This window comes from Cavia porcellus, unplaced genomic scaffold (genome assembly GCF_034190915.1).
Source record: "Cavia porcellus strain 051 isolate PalLab524CR breed Dunkin Hartley unplaced genomic scaffold, mCavPor4.1 scaffold_2, whole genome shotgun sequence".
In the NCBI taxonomy this organism is placed as follows: domain Eukaryota; kingdom Metazoa; phylum Chordata; class Mammalia; order Rodentia; family Caviidae; genus Cavia; species Cavia porcellus.
In genome coordinates this window covers 66,322,177-66,343,934 of record NW_026947485.1, presented here as the reverse complement: position 1 = coordinate 66,343,934, position 21,758 = coordinate 66,322,177, and the positions used below count along the sequence as shown (strand labels likewise).

The window sequence follows — 21,758 nt, the reverse complement described above, 5'->3', positions numbered from 1 at the left end:
CCCAAATTAGGTCACAGTATACCCCTTAACAACTCCTGATAGCAGTGATCCAAAATGAAATAAAATGATTACTTTAAAAGTGTTGTACACTTAATTTCAGTAGAATCTCAGTTTTATGTAGTGGTTAAACAGAGTTTAAAAAAATCTATTTGATGAGTTCCAAAGATCCAACAATATTTAATATGTAATAACTATAAATGGTAAAACTACTCTTTGTTTCCAATCAAGTATAATTTAAATATAATAACTGTAAGAGAATAATCCTGTTTTTAGCACCGAGGAGAGGCTTACTAGTGTCTGTCCATCCTGTCTTTTATTCAGAGAGAGGTCCTTTTTCTAGACTCACAATTGTATTCTAAGTAAAATAATCCACTTAGCTATTCTATTTTAATAGTAATCTTCCCTAAATAATTTGCCCCCATATCATTTGGCTACATGTTCATAATCATGAGATCATAAGCATGAGATTGTGGCCTCAGTGAAACTTCAGCACATGTTTATCTTACTGCTATGAACTTAATGTATTGCCTTCACCCTGGTAGTCTTGGCTATTAGTAATAAAGTTGTGATAAGGCCTGGCTTCTTCCCATAACTGTTTGGTCCAACTATTTTAAGGAAGGATAAAGATCAGGTTCCTGGCAATGTAGGGCACAGAAGAGATTTTTCTTAATTTAGGTTCCAGCAATGCTCCTAAGAATGAAATTTAAGAATCTATATAGCCAGTGAAAATCTATGTACTATTTTATGTACACATAGATATATTTATTTTTGTAAGACGTAGATTAGTAGCTTTCAATAAAGGTGTAAAGGAATCTAGGTCATCAAACATCTTCAGATCAGTTCTCATAAATTTTGTAATGCCTTATAAATAAATTCAGTACCACTGAAATGCTGAAAATAAAGATGACTATTTACCATTCAATGGTTGAACTAATCTATTTTCTTCATCATAGTTCTTGCTTTTTTCTAGTGGTTGTTTACAAAGTTAAATGTTTTTTCTCCAAAGTAGGTTCTTAGGCTGTAATAGATACAGCAAGTCCCTGAATGAATATTCAGGTTGTAAACTTTCACAAGTGGATTGTATAAGACTCCCTTTGTTGGCTTACAGATGAATCTGACCTAGGAAATATTCTCCTGGAAAGAACGTTGTTTGTAAGTCAGGGGCTTCCTGTATTTGGGTCAGGTCTTGGGCAAAGCAGATATTTGGATCAGTGGTTGCAGTAGAGGAAAAGGTTGGAAACAAAGGCCAGTGCAGACATCAGGATATCCATTACTAACGTCCTCATTCATTTCACGCTTTCTGCTTTTACTGGAGAGTTAATTCTACAACTAATCATTTTTTTTTTTGAAATTCTAAAGTGGTGCAATGTTTTTTTCAGCTTTTTTATTAAGGAAATCCTAGGTTGTCTTTCAACAAGCTCAGTTTAAGGACTCTGCCAAGATAGCCTAGATTGGAAGCATTTGTGTTTTGGAGCCAGTTTTGTTAGTTGCTTGGCTGTTCGGTTAGGACTGTACACTCATAGTCAGGAGAAACTGTTTTTAATACATTGGAGGCTAATTTTGCTTGCACTTTTAAAGCTGCTCTGTAATGTACAAAGAACTACCTGGGTGGACTCTGACTTGCTAATATATTTGTTTCTGATATGTGTTTTCTAGTCTCTTTTTTCTTTCCATGTGTGTGTTTTCATGTTTTAGAAAGATAATGTGGCACTTCCTGCAAATTCACTTTGAACAGAGATAAATGGAAATCCAAGAAGTCTTTTATTTAAGAGGAAGACAGGAAAACTAATAGAAAATAGTAGACCCCAAATACCTTTTTGTCCATATGCCAGTATTATTCATTGCCAAAAACCAACAATAAATGTGTTAGATGTGAGAAACTTCCCCTGCTGATTTTCTCTTTACTTCTAAGCCCTAAAATCTGAGTTATGGCTATGCTATGCCTGTTGTCCTGAACCTGATTCATTCCAAGCCATTTTCTAAAAGCTATTTTGTTATTATGCTATAAGTCAAGTAAAACATATATGTTTTCTAGTTAGAGAGAAATTCACAAGGCAGTGATTTTTGTATAATCAATGACACTGATGCTGATATTCAGACCCCTAGAAATGGGACTGTAATCAAATCACGGTTCAGCTGCACCAAAGAGAAGTATAAATATTATTAACCCATAGACAATAACAGGGAGGCAGGTGGCAGTAGTTTTAGGCTATTTCTACAGTTCATTTAACATCGAGGGCAGTAGGGTATTAACTAAAAACTAGCGATCCCTATACAGTGTTACATTTTCCAGTTTTATGTTTAAATAGCCACAGGCAATGAAAATATTAATGAAGACACAGAGGCATTAACATTGTCAGCAAGTGATGAAAATCAGAGACAGACTATTATGATTCAGTCCTCTAGGTCTCCAACCGTTTGGGTATATATGAAAACATCGTGGGACTTGAGAAATCATCAAGAAAGATTGCTTTTTGAAATCTTTGTCTCCTTCTATAAAGAAGGCTCCAAGCAGAAGACTCATATTGAACATTACCTCTTGTATAACTTCTCTTAATTCTTGGATTTTATAGTCAGAGCATCGGAAATCATTGCTAAGCTTCTAAACCAAAACGGCTTACCGGATTCTGAAAATCACATTAGGAGAAGTTCAGATGTGAAAGCAGCTTCTCAGTGCAGCTCTGTGCTTGCCAGGAAGGGCTACTCTAGCTGAGGATGTTGAGATCATTGATCCAAAAAGCTTCATGTTCCTGATAGAAGCTTGTAAATATGTTTAGGGCTGCCTTTGTTTCCTAAACCTGGCAGTGCTTGGGATTACTTTAAGGGATTACTTTTAAATATCAGATGACTAAATTATCTTTAACTAAGAAGTGATTATCTCAACATCCTGGTGCTTTTAGGTTTCAAATATAGTGACCCCCAACACCATATGCAAAGAATGATAGCATGCCAGGGTCTCTCCCTTTCATCGTCTTTTTAAGAGGTAATTAACATATTAACTATGCTTGTCAAAATGTGGGGCAAATCATTTATAAATAAGCCTGTCAAATGTAATGAGATTGCATATTAAATCACTCGTTCCTCTATTACATCTCATTTAAGATTAAAATTAATTTATTTAACATTGTAGCAGCTGGGCGGTTAGGAAAAATTTTCCATTCTAATCTTGATATATAGAGAACAGTCTGTAGTGAAATTTCATTTTGCATGTATCAGAAGAGATTGCCTATTTATTAAGTATTGTAAAGCCATTTAGCATTGCATTTTATTAAATAAGCCAAATCACCAAAACAATCTGCCAGTAAACAAAGTTCTGCCATCATCTTTAATGATCTCTCTTGAAACAGGAAATTTTCCTAGGACTCAGGTTTATTTGCTGGTGACTCAGGAAAGTCTTAAGTGAACTTTGGTATAGCCCCATGTTTGAAAATAAGTTTGTCTCTCTCTCTTTTTTTTTTTTTATTAGTACTGGGGATCAAACTCTTGACCGCCTGCTTGCAAAGCAGGTGCTTATGCCGCTGAGCTAAATCTCCAGCCCTTAAATAAACTTGCCTAATTTGAGGTCCCGTGGTTAAATTTGCAACTCAAGTAATAATAATATAGGTATAGGTACTTCTATTGAATGAAAACTGTATTCTAATCCCTGTTTTAATTGCTTATGTACTGAGCTATGGTAAAAGAAAGCAAATAGTAGAAAGATTGAGTAGTATTGTTAAGAATGTGCAGGCAACAAATTGAGCCAACATCTAGACTCAAAGCCAACCTACTCAAGTTCCTCACCCTTTACAACATAGTGCATAATTTCTTACGGTGATTTTTAAGGAATCAGTCTTTATTTTGCTACTAAAGAGACTATAAAACACAAATTCATTTAAATTTGCATTCTAGTTACTCTCAAGCCTGTTAGATCTTCAGCACATCTAGAAAGCGAGAAGCTTTCACTCATTCTCAGTGGCCGGTGAACAACTTTCCTGTTCTAACATCAGTCTTCTAATAGAGTCTATGCCAAGGAATTTTTCGAAATAAACGAAGACCTGAAGCCTTGGGTTGAAGGCAGTGTCTAGCTCACATACATTTTTACAGCTTCTGTCCATTACTTATTTACCTCTTCTGCTAAAATGAAAGAGTCGATTTTCAAAAGAATCCAGAAAGAATGAGAGTCCAGGTTCATGAGCTATGTAAAGTCACCTCTCTATCATCACTGTTTGTACAATCTCTAATTCGTCAAGTCATGTGACCAAAGAGGACAAGACTTAGACTTTGTCAAATATCACAACTTGTTAAGAACTCTTGAAAGCTGCCAAAGAATTTATGATCCAAGAGAATTGATGTAGTGCAGTGGAACGTAACAAGAGAGCTAAGTATGGCCTGAAAGACTTCTGAGTGTTTGAAAGCAGAGCTCATGGTGGCAGTCGTGGTTTCTGAGCCCCCTCTCACTACCACGGTCCCTTCGATTTAGTGTCACCATATAGCTTATCCTCCTAGGAAGACATTTGTAGAGTTTCTTAATACTTGAGGAATTTGTGTCGTATGTGTATTAAACAAGAATTTAATTGTGACTTGTAGTTGTCTCATAATACATAAAAGCAATAATTTTTCTAAACACTGATCAGAAGAGATTTAATGCATTTAAAGTCACCTAAGGACTGTTGGTTATAAACTAAAATTTCTCACAAAATGCCTATAGGACAATGACTAATAATGAATTTTCTCCCTAAGTACAGTCCCCTATTATATTTTTACGGCATTTAGAATGGCCAGTGAAATGCCAGTTAGTGATGGCTTTGCAGTACTGAAACAAAGTGCCTCTTTTTTTTAATCAAAATTGTAATGTAGTTATGGTTTTTACATCTCACTATTAATGTATTTGTGTGATGAATAGTGTATTTATATCTTTTAGTGATAAATTAGTTAAATGATAATATATAAAATAAGGCACTGTATATAGTCTTCACTACCAAATATTTTAAAAACAAATTAAAATTTCCCCATTTTTTTAATCATTATTTTCAAATCGGCTACACACAAAGTAGATTTTCTTATGATTTTGATTTTTTAAATTTTGAGATAGTCTTACTAAATGGCTGAACTTCCCTGGCTGAACTCAAGGTTTTCCTGCCTCTGCCTCCTGGAGTGCTAGGATTATAGGGCTGCCCCACCACATTGAGCTCTTTAGTTCACACTACAAAAGTTGGACTCCTCTGTGTACTTAGCTATCTTACTCATTTATAAGGATAACAAAATAAGGTTACATAGGACATTTTTAGGAAATACAAAATTCTACAAATGCTGGGAATGATGTTCTTATTAACTCTTAGTATGTCAATCAACCAAGTTAAATGTATTGAGTCTCTATTAGGATATAGCACCCAACAATGCTGCATTTGGCTTTCAGTAAATAGCATACTTCTATAGAATTAGAAATTTTGACTCAGAATAGTCTCTCTCTCTCTCTCTCTCTCTCTCTCTCTCTCTCTGTGTGTGTGTGTGTGTGTGTGTGTGTGTGTGTGTGTGTATGTGTGTGTGTGTGTTTTAGGAATATGTAGATGAATACTCAAAGTTTAGAGAAGGTTGGATGTATGCTTATCCCTATTATATTTTAAGTTTTATATATATATGTATATATATATATATATATATATATATATATTCCTATAGAAATCTTTCTTCTGAACATGTAACAGTGCTTTGCTGTATAAAGAGGGGATAGCGATAGGCAGAGTTGTAGAACAAAACATACTACAAACCTGTGTTATGACCCCTCCACTTCTTGGATGTCTGGTCACCTTAGTTGGCCAAATCCCTTAGCTTGCTTTATCTTCAGTTTTCAAATCAGCAAATTATCACAATAAATCCTGTTGCAGAAATAACCAGTAACAATCAGCTGTCTCATTAGTAACAATCACTTCACCCATTCCCAGCCTTTAATTTTGCAGTTTAGATTTGGGGAAACAGTGTCTGCCTCATTTGTGTCACAGTAGTGCTCATGTTGCTGTTATGAATTTGCTGTTTTAGTGTCTCTTGAGTAGGTATTATGATAGATGTGGATGTAACTTACCTTGCCACCTTGTCCGTCTCCACTTTCGCTTCTTTCTCCCAGCATAGAATCTGTATTATAGTTTGAAATGTGAATATCAGTATTTCCTTTGGCTAAATCAAATAATATTTACTGTTATAAATCCTTGCCATGTAACCTTTTGCTTTCTCCAGATTTATTTGTTATTTTTGTTAATTTAATTATCTTCCTTTTATTGCTGATTATTTTTGGTTATAAAATATTTGTCAGTAGTTTTTGGAAAACATTTTCCAAATGTTCAAACACATCCATAAGTCTTTCTGACTGAGATGAATTTATTTTCCTTATGGAATTTTGCTGATTGCAAATTCTATACATACTGGATTTCCATATCATCCTCCTTTAGTTTCCAAAGAAAAGGTAGATTGAGAGGTAATTTTCTAATAATATTTTTTAGAAAATGACTTTATTCTACTCCCACACAAGTTGATGAAGTTTGGCTAAGTATGTAACTAATCATCATATTATATTTAAATATTAAGATTTTCAGTGCATTGTTACATGTTGTTAGCACTTACAGTATTGCTACTGAGAAGTCTGGTTTCATTGTAATCTTCTGTTGTTCATGTACTCCCATCTACTTTTCCTTTTGAGAGTATTATATTCTCTATCCCTAATATTCTAAACTTCATGATTATTTAGGTTGATAGTGTCTTTTATTGGTGCTAGGTATTTTCCCTCCAATATAAAAACTTAAAATATTTTAATTCTTACAAAAATTACTTCCTGAAAATTTGTGCTACTTTTTTATTGGCGCGCCTATTTTAATCTTCTATTTTTAAAAAACGTGTTCTTTATTTTACAAGCTTGTTAATTTCCTAACTTCCCATTTTTTAAAAATAAATCAGGTACTATATGTATATATGGTTGTTCGTGAGCCCTCTTTCTCTGACTTCACTTGGAAACTTTCTTTAAATAAGGGATAGCAGTTTTTGGCTGTGCATTTACTGTGAAGGGTGCCCATATCTATGTGTATACTTAGGAGGTACAGGTGAATGGTCAGCTTATTACATACTGTGCAGGCAGGGTTGGACTGTTCGTTGCTGAAAGTCTGTTTCTTGATCTGCTGAGATCCTCAGTCGGTTGAAGGAGAGAAACTAATGGCCATATCCACCCGTAAGCATGTGTTTCAGTTGACACCCCTTTTATTCTGCTCAGTGCCTTACTCTGCGCTCTGCTGTGGTTGTTTATTCTCTGCTAGTTAAGGCTTCTGGAGTTAGTTTCATGTGCCATGCTAGGGAGAATTTGTGGTAAGGTGGGAGATGGTCCAACAAGGTCTGTAGATCAGTGACTCTTGGTACAGACTTTCAAGCCTCCTTCCTCTACCCCAATTCCAGCTGTTAGACTCATCATTACAGATTTACCCGTTCCTCTAGAGGCTGCGCCTTTTCTGACTTGCTATAGGTAAATCCTCTGACTCTGAGTGGAAGTCGTAGAAGCCTGTGGTCTGCCCAAATGGCCATATATTTATCTACATCTTCTAAAAACAGGTCCTGGTTTAAAATTCTTGTTCCTTAAGTGACATCTTGGTTTTGGTGGAGAGGAAGCAGGTGTCTATGCGCATTTTGTATTTGTCCTACTCTTGTTGGTAATGTGGTATTCATGGCTACCACTATGAACAGTTGTCTGCTAGGACCCTTGCCCTGTGGGAATTTGTAGGTGGGGCAGAACTTTGAATTGCAGGTGCCTGTGCGTAGGAGCCCATCAAACAGTAGGCAAGAACCTCATGACTACCAGCTTCCTAGTGTGGTGGTGGAAGTTTATAATCCTTACATTTAACTGTGCATGAGATTATAGCAACTTGTGAAAGCAAATTTGAAAAAAAAAAAGTCATGTGGTGGTTGATCAGCTAGTAATGAAAGGGAATAAAATATGAGGTCATAATTCTTTAAAAAGATAAAAATTTTAAATGAATTTAAAGTCTGGAATGTAGAAAGTAAAGTCCTTTGGATCTGGTATGTGTAAACCAATATAAATTTGCTATTACAAGCAAAACCAATCAGTAAAACTCTTTCAACAAATATTCTTGCCAGTAAAAAATTTCTAGTCCAGTGAAAGTAGAAAGACAGACTGCTAAGTTAATGCACAAGAGTGACACAAATGAAGGGAGATGTGGTTGAACAGAAAGTAGGAGCCTCTGTATGCCTCACTCTATAGTAACAGTTGTAAGGAGACTAGTTTTTCTACTTCATACTTCCCTTCAGGGACTGGAAGTGAGGACATCTCACAATGCAAGTGAATGCACTTGCATTCACAAGTGCAGTTATGACACTTGTGAATTAATTGCTCAGAACACTGCACTATCTGGGGTGTATTTTAAGCGGGAAGCCTTTTTTTGTGAATGGGGTTGGGAGGAACTAGGGACTGAACCCAAGACCTCGCACATGCCAGAGAAATGCCCTGTCACTGAGCAACATTCTCAGCCCAGGAATCATATTTTTATGGTACTTATAGCTTTCTTGATTTTAGATATTATATAATATAATTAGTAAGCTTAGACATTTGTGGGTTTTTAAATTTTTTTTCTTTGAATCCTTAGATTTCTATTGGTAAAACCATGTCAGAAAAAAAAGTAATTGAAAAGTAATGGAAAAAATCAAACTCCAAGTTAGCTAAAATAACCTATCGCAGTTATTAAAAATATACTGAACTTAGGCGTAGAATATGTCAGGCACTTAGTAACAACTGATAACTGAATCTGAGTAGCTTTGTATTTTTCTTGTAGATATGTGGATCATTCATCTTTTACTATGACTTTTTATATTTCTCTGTGTTTCCATGTGAGACAATAGATTCTTTGAGTGAGATGTTTACCTAATTGGATTTTCTGTAGAGCTAGACAAGGCTTTTATCATTTGTTCTGTTTGATAATATAAATGATTCTTCTTTTATTGCTAAGCTTTACCATATTAGCTTTTAGAAATCTGAATATATTCATAACCTCATGGAAACTCAACAGATTAAAAACTTTATTATAGCAACCATATAAATTTTCATCTATTTATCATATTTAATCCTAACATTAACTTAGAAACTTTCAGAATTTTAGTAAGCTTGTGAAATCAATTTATAGTTTTCTTTAATCATTACTTTATAACCATTTTACCACTCCCATCCTCACCCCCAATCTGAGTTGTTTCCTTACGTTTCCCACACTCGCTGGTTGGTGCTGTTACAGGGCTAGGGGAGCAAGACCACAAAAAACAAAATAGCGCCGACAGAATCTAAGGCATCACTGTTCTCACAAAGATCTCCCTTATACATTGTCTTTATTCATCCATCCACATGTACAACAATACCTGAATGAATACTCAAGATTGAGAAAAATCTGGTCCCTACCTTCCATCAGTACCTGCAAGCACTGATCTTGTGCCTAAGTCCAGGGGCCTGTTCACTTAGAGTATGCATACTGTATCCAGTTCACACAGCTAGCTTTCCAAGCCAAGTCTTGGTGATATTCCAGTCTCACAGTTTTCCCTCCAAAAAGGAGCCATGAGGATTTACAATGGAAAGGTTTTTGCTTAAATATATTCAATATACTCTCTAAGACAGTTTTAAGTTACTTTTCCTGTCAAATATTGGCAATTCTGTCATATATCTTAAAAGAGCCCATTGTGCCAGGGATATAACTCAGCAGCACAAGTGCCTGCCTGGCAAACGCAAGGTTCTGAGTCCAGATTCTGGGACCAATAAATAAATAAGTAAGTAAATAAATAAATAAATAAATAAAACTAAAATAATATAAAGATAAACTATATGTAAAAGTACTCATTTCAACATTCATGACTGTAGTCCATCAAAGTGCAGCTATGCCATTTCATAACTGGAAATAAATATACCCACACTGGAATTTGAAGTTAGAATTCTCCTTTTAGGAAAATAATCAACATGGATGTTTTTAGCAGTCATTCTTTTTCATAATATGCCAGATATGCTTTCTCGAAAAAGATGTCTTGAGCACGTTATTTGTTTGATCTTTAAGATAATTGTCCATGAACGGTTTTTCCTGATTCCTGCCGTGTTGCATAAGGATTAATACATTTGCAGAGAGAAGCCTTAATATATGGCTTCCTTTTTTGCATTAGCAGTCATATAACCAAAGTAAAGGTGTTCACAGCTTAGTAGTGTTTTTGTCTTTTTTTCTTTTTGGTTTACATTTATTTCTTGGAGAAGAGCTGTCCCTGGTAGTGTTTTAGGTGATGTATCATCTCTCTTTTATTTCTAAATTTTAGCATTCAAGTAAATTGTACTGCTGACCCAGAAGTTTCCATGGAGACTGCTGCAGTTCCTTCTGAGTGGCTTATAAATTAAGTCAGGGTTGAGATATTTTGGTTAAGTTAATGAATTGATTTTTTAGTGTTCAATTTTGCATGATACTATTAGTCCTCAATGAAATACTTTTTTCTGCTGCTGTCCCATGTGTGCACTTGTAGACTGTGGAATTCACTCATCCATTTTGTACCATGCATTGATAGGTGCAGGGCCTACAAGGTCAGGAAAAGCCCTGTCATGCCTTCCAGGTCAGAGAGAAAGGCAATGTAATGATTGATAACACAGGTAGTCATTGGTGGATCTGAGGTCAAGACAAATAGTTTGTCCTTTATGGATGATCAAGGGTGCAGGGGTAAAGGAGGCTTTGCATCTTTGCCAAGAAAGCTGTTCTTTTAAGCTGAATTCACCATGTGGGGTTGAAGGACATGTAGTTCATACCACAGACAAAGGAATCACTAAGAGATAAAAGATCTAACAGTTGTGGATATAGATGAAAGGCATGGTTTGGGGAAAAAGTAGAGAAAGCCAGAGGAAAGTAGCTAGCGATTGGAATGGAGGAGTGTTTAGTAATATTTGAAATGTGACCAGTTAGACTGAATGTGCATAGTAAGGGAAAAACAAAGATTTCAAGAGATTTCTAGGTTTCTGGCTCAGATAATGGGAGCAGAGCAAAAGTATTCCTTTTCCACTTGATTTAAAAGTATGAATAACACAGCATTCATATGCATGTGCTGTGTAAAGTGTACATGCAAAATCATCTCTGAAAGCTCTGGGCTGCAGCCTCTGTCCATGTCAGCAGCAGGTCACCCAGGAAATGGACTCTTCTGACACATCTTTGCTTCCTGTGCTTCCTTCTTTATGTTTGTTTCATTTTGATTTGGATAGAGTTCCTTTATAAGTACACCTTTTTAGAGAAGAAATTGTATTGAGTAGTTTGAAATACAAATCTCAAAGTTTTCCTTTTATCAAAAGCTTACCATCTTAAATCAAGTGTTTTCTAAAAGGGACTTCTATTCACAGTCCAGGTTTTGTTTTCATGCCTCAAGAGCTAAGTATTCCATAGAAGTATTTGACTAAGATGTATTGTGCCCATCGGTGCCTAATGAAGCACTAACCACAGTAAATGATGAGTGACAGTTTAATCAATTCAGTTTCTTCAGTAGTCACGAAGGGCATGGTGCAGTGTAATTTTTTAATCTTTCACTTCTCAAATACTGTGAATGCCAAAGTGAAAAGATCATATTTGTTATGTATAATAAATTTTGTTACAGGTTATAGGCCAAAAATTGTTTTTAATTTTGTTCTTTTAGAAGCTACTCTCCTAGGAAACAAAAACTCTTTGGTCTGTTTCATGAATATAGACCTTCCCTCAGAGTAAAATGAGGTAAACATAGGACTACCTTCACGCATCAAATAGTTCTAAGCTTTCATTGAATAATGGTGTATTTCAGTGAACCATAGCTAAATAAAATTGCCTACCAGATTAATTAATGTGAAATGATTCTGACTTAGTATTTTATCTCTGTGTGTTAAATTTAGATTGTGTTTCGCATTTAATTTGCTGATCTACTGTGTCTTTTTTGTTCCTTTTGACTGGACCTTGAATACACATGTTCAGAGAATTCATTTGAATTATATAACTCCTTTCCAAACAGAATTATCTACATTCCTGTAGATGCTCACTCTTCAATACGTAGTTTTGAGAATAAAGGCATTAGACACTTGAAAATCTGTTGAAAACACAAAACCTCACCTAGTAGGTCACAAAACAGATTCTAACAAGATCATGTGATACACGCACACATTAAACAGGAGAGATTCTGCATCAAGTGCTGGTTTTGGATAGACATGGGCTTTGAGGATTTTGCTGATGCCAGCATAATATTGATAGGGAAAGGAAGAAGAATGAGCTTGCTCTGAGTTACAGCTCTCATCATCTGCTTACCTTCTGCCGGAGCAGCAGGAGAGTGCCTTTATCTACAGCCCTCCTTTCCCAGCATATTGATAATGCAGAAGGATCTCAGTGGCCTTAAATCATGCTCCATACTTGAGTAGAGCCCTTTACAACTCTTGAGTGTGGAAGTCTGTATGAGATGGGGCAGCCTCGGCTGCTGTGACAGGGGCAGATAGGCAGGCTGTTGTCCCCTCTGCATATGGAGAAGCACACAGACTGTGCTGCATCACCATCTCTCTGGGGCTTTCCAGGTAAACCTGCCACTTTAGTGGGTTTTTTTTTTTCTGTCTTTTTCCTTTTTATCAGTACCAGATATCGAACTCACGACTGCCTGCTTGCAAGGCAGGCGCTTATGCCGCTGAGCTAAATCCCCAGCCCCAACCTGCCACTTTAGAAACCGTCATCTTTGCTTTGAACTCTCTTGCCTAACTAATCTTAAACCTTTCTAATTAGGGGCTCAAATTATACACAAATATATTGTGACTTTTTTGAGCTTTTAATTGCACCATATTTTGAAACACTACAGTCTTTCTGCATTGTTTACTGAGATGTTTGGCCTAAAAATTAGGGAAAATCAATATTTATATTGTTTTTACTAAGACTAAAAAAATAGTGTCAGCTGGACTTTATGTGGGGTAATCATTTGTGGAGTTAATTACCATTTTGTATGTTACAATAATGTCTTCATGAAACAAATGAGTAAGTATATTACACTTGAAATACTATGTGCCGAAAGCAGCTATTCTTTGAGTGTGCATGCTGATGGATATAATTAGTTCCTATTATAGTAGAAAGATATAAAGTGATCTTGTATCATAAAATCTCAGCAGAGCTTTAATGTATGTTTAATGTGAACTGTGTAGCTGCCGTTGGCTTTAGTGACTGAGCTCTATTTCACTCAAGTCGGGTGATGTTGCTGTGTCGCTATAACTCCTTTCATTCATTTTTGGACTGTATCTTTACAAGAGATCAAATCCTTTCCTGAGAGGGATGTTGGTGGCAAGTACATTTGTAAATAAGTAAATCAGAGTAGTAGAGCATATAATGGCAGGCAAAGTTAGGAAACTAAACCCAGCCGAGCAATCAGAGAGACTTCCCAAACGTGTACCTTGATCTTGCCTTTTTCTTTCTCTAATGAAGAACAGAATTCTTATTCCTTCCCTGTCAGACTTTTTCTCTGCATTCCACAGACTACAGTCCTCTCCATTGTCCTAAACATAATAGTGTTAGTAATTTTTTCATATTGAATTTCTTTGCCATAGAGTATGTATATCAGCTTTCACATACTTTTATGTCAAACTTAATTAATCTTTAATTAATTTAGTGCACACGTACTTTCCTTTTGAATCTTAACTGGCATTTTACATCCAGAGCATATAGTTCATATTGCTTCCAAGAAAAAGACCATCAAAATGTACAGAGGATTTTTGTTGTTTCTATTCCTAGGGAAAAACCAGAAACACCATAGTTTTTCTACCTATCGTGATTAATTCTATGTAGCCCAGGGTAAGGCTGTTCTTCATTTTGTCTTTTTTAAAAATAGTATTTTAATTTTAGAATAGTAACATATATATATACACACACACCTTTTATTTTATTATTTTGTCTTTTTTTTAATGAGACAGGGTCTTGCTATGCAATTCAGGCTAGCCTTGGGCTTACTTTGTAGCCCCGGCTGGTCTCAAACTTGCAACAAGCCTTCTGCCTCAGTCTCCTGAGTGCTAGGATTACAGGAGTGCGCTATCACAGCAAGTTAGAATAGTATCATATTTATGGACATGTTGCAAAGCCATTAGAAATATGTCTCACCTAAGTTCCTCTATGTTTAATGTTTTATATAACTTAGGCATATTTGTCATAGCAAGGAGCCCACATTGGTGCATTACTGTTAACTAAATAATTGTGTTTTATTTGCTTTTTTTTTTTTTTTTTTACCTTTAAGTGTGTTTCCCAGGCTAACCCTGAACTTTTCAACTCAAACTGTTGTCCTGCCTTAGTCTAGGAGTGTCTAGGATTATACTATTATATCTAGCTTGTACATAACATTATTTTGGTTTTGCTAGTTTTTTCTTAAATTTATTTTTCTGTTTTAGGATTGTCACCTGGTTTTGGGATGATAGGGCCTCTCTTTAGAGGTGGTTTCTAGGTTCCTTCTTTCCTGAACAAAGAATTGGTCAAGACAAGTACAAGCAGTAGCAAGGTTTTACATTTATTAAAGGTAGGAAAAGAAATAGGCCTTGCAGAGTGAATTTGAGTCAAGTGAAAATAAAAGATGAAGGCACACTATAGGATGAAGGTACACTACAGGGAGAGAACACCGTAGCAAACACCTCAGGGTCAGCAGAATTACTCTATTTCCCTTCTCAGGCTGGCATCAAGTGTAGGTTAACCCATCAAAACCCTGCTCAGATTCTTGCAAGAAGTCTTCAGGAACCTTTCTGCGCCTAGGATTCTGTAGTTAACAGTCAGGCCTCCTTCCCCAGTCAGTTTTTCCACGCTCTAATCTCCTGCCTCAGGCTACCACATTACATTCACTTATCATATGTCTTTAGCCTCCTCTTAACTAGGATAGTTCTGCAGACTTTCCTACTTTCCTTGTTTTTGAAGACCTTGACAGTTTTGAAGACCAGTGCTTAGGTATTTTTTTAGTGTCTTTGAATCTGGATTTGGTAATGTTTTGGTAGAAGTAGCAGAGGTGCAGTGACACAGTCTCATTGCATCCCACCAAGAGTGTGTGCTGTCAGTGTGACTTACTGCAGGCGATGTAACTCTTGATCTTATGGCTCAGGTAGTGTTTGCCAGTTTTCTCTGTTGTAAAGTTGCTATCCACTTCTCTGGCACCCTCCTGCCTGATACACTCTTTGGAAACAAGTTGCTAAACTCAGTTCACAGTAGGTAGTCACGGGAATGAGATTTGCATTTCTTTTGATTCATTAACTCAACAATTATTTTTGAGCCTTTTTCTTCTGTTGCATCCTGGACACAAAACAATGACACAGCCTTGTCCTTGAGTTTATGGATTTTTCATTTAGAGGAGACCTACTCCCTCTCCCCAAAAAAGACAGCTTGATGTTTTTAAATGTTATAAAGTGGGGAAAAATAGGGCAAGGAGGATAAGGCATGGCTGGTTAATAAGGAAGAACTTTCCTTATGTATTTAAGATATTTTACCGTGGAAACACTAGAACTGCCCCTGCAAAACAAGTAGAAATTATTTACTCTCCAGGTAGGCAGAAAGAGGAAGACCTCATACAGAGAGCCTGAACTGGAAAAACTGGGAAAGAGTAGGCCTGTTTGAGGAACAGACAGAAAGTAGCATGACTGACAAGAAGACCTGCTTGGAGACGTGGAGGTGTGATGTGAATTTGAAAACAAGGTCAGTCGGAAAGCCTGTGGGGCCTTCCTTCGATGTGCCTGCTATAGTTTGGACTGGGTTAAAGGGTGTCCCTCCATGGTTCTGTTTTGGAATCTTGGTCACCAGGGCAGAAGTATTAAGAGGACTAGACCCTTTCAGCACAGGCATCCTGGGTAGGTCCTCAGGTCAGTGTGGCCTGCCCTCAGAAGGGACTGAGTTAGGTCTTAAGGACCTGCTTAGTTCTTCTGAGACAGTGGATCTAAGGCCTGGCCTCACCTGGTCTCCCTGGCTTCCTATCTTAAGAGACTATTTCCTTTTCTGATACGCTGTCACTGTTACCACCACTATGAGATAGTGTAGCCAAGGGCAAGGGACCACTCCACAACCTAAGAGCTAAATGCTGTTAAACTTTCAGCCTCCTACACTGAGCTAAATAAACCTGTTTTCTTTATAAAGTTAGCCTGCCTGGTTTTTAATGATAGTAACAACAACAACAAAAAAGAACTAACATAGCTTGCAGTCTCCATTGCTGATTTTAAAGGACAAATGTCTCAAAGATACAATTTTTAAAATCTGATTTCTTTCATTATGAACAGTGATACAGGATATACATAGAGTTGTAGGCTCTACCTGGTGGTAGATGGGGAAAAATTCTCTGAAATTAGTGTATGTCTTAGTTCCTCATTGCTGAGATGAAATACCTGATACCCATAAATTAAGTTTATTTTAGCTCAGTTTGGTAGAGGTATCTGTCTATAGTAAGCTGATTCCAAGGCAGGAGATCATGGCAAAACAGAAACAATCCCTGACAGAGCAGGGTCACAAGCAGTGAACCTTCCTCTTCCCCTTTTTATTCCATCCAGGATACAAGCTTATTGTGTGACGCTACCCACATTCAGGGTAGCTCTTTCCTCTTCAGTAAAACCATTATGCACGCCCAGAACTATGCTGAACCCATCAGTGGACTAAACGAGTACCACACACCCGTGATCCAGTTACCTCCCCAAAGCCCTACCTACCAGTGCATGAGACTTTGAGAGGACATCTTGATGTAAACCACAACAGTTTATAACCCTTACATTTGTAAAATTCAGTTTAATGTAAAATTTCCTAATGCTTATCAAATAAAAGGTAGATAGTACTTTTGATAAATGAGATATTATTTCCTGTCTCCTAAACACAAAACAAAAACAGTTTTGAAAGTATCATAAAAGGTAAATTCTCTTTCTTCTACCCTTCTTATGCAGTCAACTAACTCTTCTGTCTTCAGAAAAAAATCATGATAAAACTTGTTGTAGAAGCAAATGAACTAAAAATTGCTATGTATTATTTTCTATTTATCAGTTAAAATATGTTAAAGTTCAAATACTCAACTTTTTAACCAAGAGATGTTGGTCAAAAGATACAAATTCACAAGTAGTAGTAAGTTCAAGAGCTGTATTGTATAGTATGGTGACTATAGTTAATAACAACATGTTGCATCCTTGAAAAATGTTAAGAAAGTCAGTGTTAGCTGTTCTCACCACAAAAGTGATAACTATGTGAGGTAATACACATGTTAATTTCTAGATTTTATTATTTTACATGCATACACATTAAAACATGTTTTACACAATAAGCAAACATATAGATAAATATAAATATACCTATATCTATCTATCTATCTATCTATATATATATATATATCTGTCAATTGAAAGAAATTTGTGGAAAAATGTGTAAGTCATGCTTACCTCATAGACCATATAAAAATAGGCATATAGGCAGCAGGTGCAGCGGGGAGTCTGCCTGTAGGCCAGTTTGTGGGCCTCTGGGTCATTATGTGCTGACCCTGCTCCCAGAGTAAGAATTTGCACAACTCTTATTCTCGTGTATTTCTGCTGTTCTTCTGTTACTGGGAAGGAACAGGTGGCTTTTTAACTAGTGGTTATAATTATTTCTTGTCTGAAAGTCATTTCATTTCCTATTCACCATAAAGTGTGTGAGCCTCAAGTATGTCCTCTGTGAGTCCTGAGATACAGAAACAAATGGAAATCTCTGGCCTAAGGGAAGGACACCAGCTTCTTATCGTGCAATATGGTTTTCTGTTCTTTTAAAACTTTTCTTTTATTTTGCACACAGAAATGTAACAACAGCATTTGTGTCTCAAGATTCTTTCTAACTGGACTCTGTTTTCTCTATTGCCACTCAAATGCCACTCCAGACTCCGTCACCCCAGAATCCTTTTCTACCTGTTCTAGTCCTTCTGTCCAAGCAAATCCTTTAGAGCCTCCACTCTAAGCCAGCTGTGTCCTCTCATGCTCCTCTAGCATCTTATCGTGGAACTATGGGGCAGACTGTTTCAGAACTGTATTTATAGCATGTATATCTATGTGAAAGTAGCCTGATGTTTTCTCAAAATTGATAGCAATAATAGCAGTTCACGTGACCTTACCTATAAGGAGAAATGGAGCTGAAAAAAATTTAAATTATTAGGAACACAACAAAAACCAATGTTACTGTGCCAGAAGACAGTCTAAATTATCTTTATATTCTCTGTATAGGAAAGAATATTCTCAAACTTAGGATGTAGAAAAAGAGCAGGTGCTTACCATAGACCAGCCCCTGGATTTGACCCCCCAACACCAAAAAAGTAAAGAAAAGAAAAGAAAAGAAAAGAAAAGAAAAGGTGTAATATTTTTATGAATTCATTGAAGACTTACAAAATACCTGAAAAAATCAACTTGAAACAAGGAAGATACCATACCTATATTGTTGGTCAAATCTAAAATGAAAACGTATATTAAAATCCATCTGTATGGAACAACTTAACATTAATTTGGCTCATGAATTTAGAGGTTTCAGTCCATAGTAATCTGGCCCATTGCTTTTATGTCTGTGGTGAGGCAGAAACATCGTAATGGAATGGGATGGCAAAAGGAAGTCATCCCGTTGTAGCCAGAGAAGGAGGATCCTGAGAGGACAGGACCTGAGTACAAGATATCCACCACCCAAGGGCAGGCCTCTAGGACCCACTCTCTCCAGCTCGACCCCACCTCCTCAGTTTCCCTCACTTCCCCATGATACCATCAAATTACTGTTGTATTTTTAGTTTTTATTGGTCCATGTTTGTTGTACATAATGAGTTCATTCGTCATGGTGAGTTGATACGTGTACAGAATATATCTTAAGCCATCAAATTGTGGCTCCATCAGTGCACAGATCTACTTGTCAGGGTAGAGTCTTGTAATTTTATCACCTTCCAAAAGTCTAACCTCTGAACATTGCTGCAGTGGGACCAAGGTTTCAGTGGGTCTTTAAGGGACTTTTCAGGTACTGAGGATAACAAAGACTGTACAATTGCAGAAACAAAAGCATTGGATTTGCTAGGCAGTTATTGATAAAATTATCTTTACTTATTTGTCTGATCTTGAGAATATTGTATTTGCTAGCTTTTTAAAAACTTGTAATTTTCTTTGATTTATTTTCTTATTCTAAATTCACTTTTATATCTAATTTTTATTCTATGTTGTGTTCTTTTTCATAACAAAAATTCCCAGAAGATATGATGCTCAGGCCTGAAAGAACACTTGTCTCTGTTTTACTGCTAAAATTTAATTTTGAATCATAATAAAATTTGTTCATAGATCTGTGACATAAGTTTAATTTGGATATTTTGAATCCAAAAGCTGTAAGATGTTTGATGATGAGTGAATGTGTTATGTATTACATTAGCAGTTGACTAATCCTGAGAACTTGAACACACTGCATTCTAAGATACCTTTACCTACGACCAGTTCTTATTCTTAAAGAAATTAGACTGAGCATGTGATAATTACATAATGATTCAGTTTCTCTAAATGAGACATTTCTTGATACAAGATTATATATCATAAGTATAATGTTTATGTGGATGAATTCATTCTCAGTAAACCTCCCAGTGCAGTTAGTTTAATCTATCAGGAGAGAGGGAACACAAGGCTAATTAAAGGTAGAAAGCAGGAGAGAGAAAAGCAGCCAGTGATCCCTTTATACTAATTTAGAGAGCTTTCACTGCTGCTTGGCAATGAGGCAGTAATAAAAGAATTCTGCTATATTAATTTAGTGATATGTTTCATAATTCTACTTTTTCATTTTCTTGTACATTTTAATTCCTTTGTGTTCTCTGAGAATCGTTCTCTCAGCTTTATTAGTATACTCCAGGCATCTTTAAGAAAGAGGACATCCAGAGGAAGGAGGGTGGCCAGGGCGTGAGATATAAAAAGGATTAAGGTGTGTAAAATATATTATGAAAAATAGCCATAAGGTGGTAGCATAGGAAATATCCATTGGAAATGAAAGTTCAACTGCCTCAGCCAGCCAAGCAGATTAAAGTCTACAGAGAAACCACAGTTTCATCTCAGCTGCATAAAATGGCAACACATATGGATCTTTTAATCATTCTAAATATGTAATCTGGAGATGATATTAACTGACAAGTACTGATTAAAAGAAATTCTATATGCAGTTCCAACAGTGTAATAGTTAGCTGTGAGCAGTGGGGTGGCCATGGGCCTTCCGAGGGTCTTCCCACTCGGCATCACAGCTAGGGAAGAGCTAGAGAAGAGAAGGGAGTATGTGCTAAGTTTATATATATATGAGAGGGAGATATATTAAAGATCCAAGATATTTTATGGAAACAAATGAGACAATAGAAATGTAGATCAGTAGTCTTAGAAAAGAATTCCTGCCCAGAAAACATTTGGAAAACCACCACACTAATACTTTAGATAGATTTAATTCAATCACTTGAAATGTCAATATTCATAAGAATGTCATTGCATTTTATTACACCAATAAAATCCATACCTATGTTGTCGGTCAAATGTACAATGAAAACTTGTATTAAAATGCATCTGTCTGGAACAACTTAACACTAAGTTGTTTTTACTTATTTTTATGACACAAAGTAGAATTTGTTTAATTTTAGTTACTTTGACACTTGCATTGAAATAGAAGTTATGCAGTATACTATGAAAGTCATTCTATAAATATATTGCTTTAATTAAAAGTACTACTTATACATATCTTTGATAATAGGTGGAGCAGATGAATAAAGTAGGTCACTTGTCATTTACCTCCTGGGGTTCTGATGCACACTAAAAGCATGAGGGCTTGCCTGCCCTCAACTGAGTATGAGTGCAGCAATTGAACAAATGTTCTGATATGTTCATGGTTTTATTGGGATAGTTGCAGGAAACATAAACCCTTTTGAAGTATAATCATTCTTTTTTTTTAAATCTGAATATTTGCTCAGAAAAAGGAGTGGAAATTTCACTGGGTTTTCTGAACATCCAGGCTTTCAGAAAGCAGAAACCAGCTCAGCACAGGGACCGACTTCACCTGTTGGAACATGTGGCTGTGTGTGCAAGTTCATGGCCACTGATGTGCCTTATCCCATCTACCTGTGTACTTCCGTATCATCCTGCCCCTAGTGACCTGTTCTTCAGAGTCCAACCAGAAGTATCCAGTTGCATTTCTGCTAATGTGGATGATACGTTCCTGTAGGTTGAGGTACAGGGTGCTGTGACCTCTGAGAATCAGGTCCTTTGAGACAGTGGACTGTCTTGCCTCATAGGAGCTATGGGTGTGGCAGATTAAGGTAGACGATGAGGCTGATATATTAAGGGCTTAATCAGAAGTTTATAAGGGGTGCTGTTTTCTGGAAGGTTCATGGAAGCCGTCATGAAGGAGATGACACTTGAACTTCAGGAGTATAGAGGTTGAGCTGGAAAGAAGTAGGACGTATCGGAGAGGGAAGCCATTTACACCAAGCAGGTTAACATGGAGCACTAAATTAGTCTGCTCAGCAGTCCTCAGAGTAGCTAAAGCAGCGCATGTCAGTGAGCGTAGAAATTATCTCGAGTTTGTGGCCTGAGCATTTGTGGTTTTTAAAAGTTCCCTGGATGCTACTGATGAAACTGAATTGAGAACCACGGGATAGCTATAGGCTACAGTACACTATGCATTTGTGAAATACATTTGCAGAAGAATACTACAGCATAAGTGGACTAAGGGCTTTTTCAAATGCATCTTACAAGAAGAATCTACCAAATCTGCTAATTTGTTGGTTTCCACTGTGTT

At 36.5% G+C, this 21,758-nt stretch overlaps 1 protein-coding gene across 8 annotated transcripts in view; it reads left to right on the top strand.

Moving 5' to 3' along the window:
• Positions 1-21,758, top strand: part of Cdk14 (cyclin dependent kinase 14) — a 567,752-nt gene that overhangs the window by 320,881 nt on the left and 225,113 nt on the right. The window lies entirely within an intron of this gene.